Genomic DNA, 2902 nt, shown 5'->3' on the forward strand with positions numbered 1-2902 from the left:
CTATTGAATCAGCCACAAATAAAAGTTTAAATAAAACTCAGAATGTAGAAGAAATTGAATATGACTCGTCGGATGATAATATATCTGTTTAAATATTAAAAATAAAAGTGAAAGCTCTTACCTGTGCTATGGAGATCAACCAGATTATGAAGTTCTTATAATTATGAAAAAGCAATTAATTCTGTTGATGCTGCTAAATGGATAAAGTCAATTAACGAAGAACTTTATTCTCATCAACAAAATAACACATGGACTTTAGTGGATAAAACCCCTGATATGAAAATAATTGGTTGTAAATGGGTATCTCGCATTAAAGAGGAAACTACAGGTCCACGATTTAAGTCAAGGCTTTGTGCCAAAGGATATTCACAGACAAAAGGTATCGATTACCAGGAAACATTCTCTCCGACAGTCAGGTATGATTCCATACGTATTTTACTTTCAGAATCTGTCCAACAGAATCTTCAGATAATACAGCTAGATGTTAAAACAGCATTCCTGTATGGTGAGCTTGAAGAAGACATATACATGACCATACCAGAGGGCTTAACCTATGATGCAAACAAGGTATGTAAGCTTAATAAATCTTTATATGGCTTAAAGCAGGCTTCCAGATGCTGGAACTCTAAATTTGATACTGTTTTAAAGAAATTTGGACTAGTTAATAGTAAAGCTGATCAATGTGTGTATATTGGCACTATCAATGGAGAAAAATGTTACCTATGTCTGTATGTTGATGATGGATTATTATTTTCAAAAGATGAATCAACATTAAAGGAGTTGATTAATGATTTACAATCAATATTTGAAATTAAAACTTGCTCACTCAGAAACTTTGTGGGTATGGAAATAGAGAAAAGTGACAAGTATATTTTCATACATCAGTCAAGTTATATTGAAAAGTTATTAAACAAATTTAATTTATATAATTGTAATCCCAACAGCATTCCAGTTGATCCACATTTAAAACTAGAAAAAGGAGAAGGGGAAAATGAAAAGAACATTCCATATCGAGAGGCGGTTGGTTCATTGATGCATCTAGCTACAGTAAGCCGACCTGACATTTCATATGCTGTGAGTTTGGTAAGCCGTTTTTTAAATTCTTATGACAAAGACCATTGGAGCGCTGTTAAGAAAATCTTTAAATATTTAAAAGAGACTAAAGATTATGGTCTATGTTACACTCCAATGTCTGAACCTAACACAATCGTTGGCTATAGTGATGCCGATTATGCAAACGACCCCAGCACTAGACGTTCAGTCACGGGATATGTCTTTATGAGGAATGGAGGAGCAGTCACATGGGCTTCTCAAAGGCAGCAGACAGTTGCCCTCTCCACTACCGAGGCTGAATTCATGGCAGCCTGCGCTGCGACCAAAGAGGCTATGTGGGTTAAGCAATTGTTATGTGATATAGGTGAATTTAATCAAAAATCAGTATGTTTGAACTTAGACAACCAAAGTGCCATAAGTGTAATAAAAAAAAATTAACTTTCATAAAAGATGTAAGCATATAGATATTAAATTTCATTTTATTATAGAGAAATATTATAGTAAAGTTATAGATTTAAACTATGTATGTAGCGATGAGCAACTTGCTGATATCTTTACCAAACCACTGTCTAAAGTAAAATTTAGTTATCTGAGAGACAAAATTGGAATTCAATATTGTAACCAGTAACACTTGATTATTTATATTGTATAAGCCAATGTAAACTTTGTTTATAAATTATTTTAATTATTTTAATTTCATGTATTTCTGTGTATAAAAGGTAAAACTGTTTCTGTAAACTGTCTGTTAGAATTCTAACAAATATCAAGTGTTAAGTTATTAGTTTTCTTTTTTGAAAATGTTAAGTTGTTTCTTTTATTCGTTTTGTATGAAGTTAAGATTGTTGAGTATTGTAGCAAACGTTAAATGAGAGCTATGCAGTAAATGTAAACTTTTGTGCACCGTGTAATAATTATAATGTGTTTGTTTTTAACAGTAAAAGTTAAATTTCTGTAAAATTGTAAAATTGTTGCATTCTGAAGGCATTAATTTAGGAGGAGTGTTGTAATAAATTTGCGCCTTCAATAATCTGTGGTCACTTTTCATGTAATGGCAACATTTTGTTTTGTACTTCCTCTTCTCTGCGGACATTGCTCGTGTAACACGTATATTTTTCATCTTAATAAAGTTTTTCTTGTAAAACGTGCACCTGGGTTTTTATTGACTATACCAACAAGATAACAACATTAGATATATTTTGAATCGAGTGTAAAATAGTTTGCAAAAATAGGAATAACGAGGCGTCGGAGCTTTCAATTATATATTATAACTAGCTTCCGCCCACGACTTTGTACGTGCATCCCCGTTTTTCCCCGTTCCCGCAAGAATTTCGGGAAATCCTTTCTTAGCGGATGCCTACGTCCTAACATCTACCTGCATGCCAAATTTCACCCCGATACGTCCAGTGGTTTGGGCTGTGCGTTGATAGATCACTATATCAGTCATCTTTTAGTTTTATATATATGTATAGATTCGTGATTATTACACATTTAAAGTAAGGACATTTAATTAAAAAAAAACATCATATTGATAAACTATAAACAACTTCTAAGGCGGGTAAGATAATATTTCTTGCTTTCTAAAAGCTCACTCGTCGTTCTAAAGCTTATTCTTATTTGTTAGTGGTGTCGTCTTATAATATTATTAAAGAATAATCACAAATTTCTCTTAGATAATATGTGAACCATCTCATATAAATTGAGCATAGAAACACAAGGAAAATATAATTATCTTTCAAAATATGTAGTCGTTAGCTATTAATAGTACGTTTTATAATTTTGATAAGACTCTTCGTAGGCAGTAAATCATTTCGTCCTTACGTATTTAATGAAACTCAGGTACGAGATAGTC

At 32.3% G+C, this 2902-nt stretch overlaps 1 pseudogene; it reads left to right on the plus strand.

Annotated features, from left to right (window-relative positions):
- The first annotated feature begins 290 nt into the window (after nucleotides 1–290).
- Nucleotides 291–1839, plus strand: LOC149480567 (uncharacterized; annotated as a pseudogene).
- The last annotated feature ends 1063 nt before the right edge of the window (nucleotides 1840–2902 follow it).

Source organism: Colias philodice, chromosome 18, assembly GCF_061535455.1.
Source record: "Colias philodice isolate Cphi_HAF_F1 chromosome 18, ilColPhil1 Martin Lab GWU primary, whole genome shotgun sequence".
NCBI lineage: Eukaryota > Metazoa > Arthropoda > Insecta > Lepidoptera > Pieridae > Colias > Colias philodice.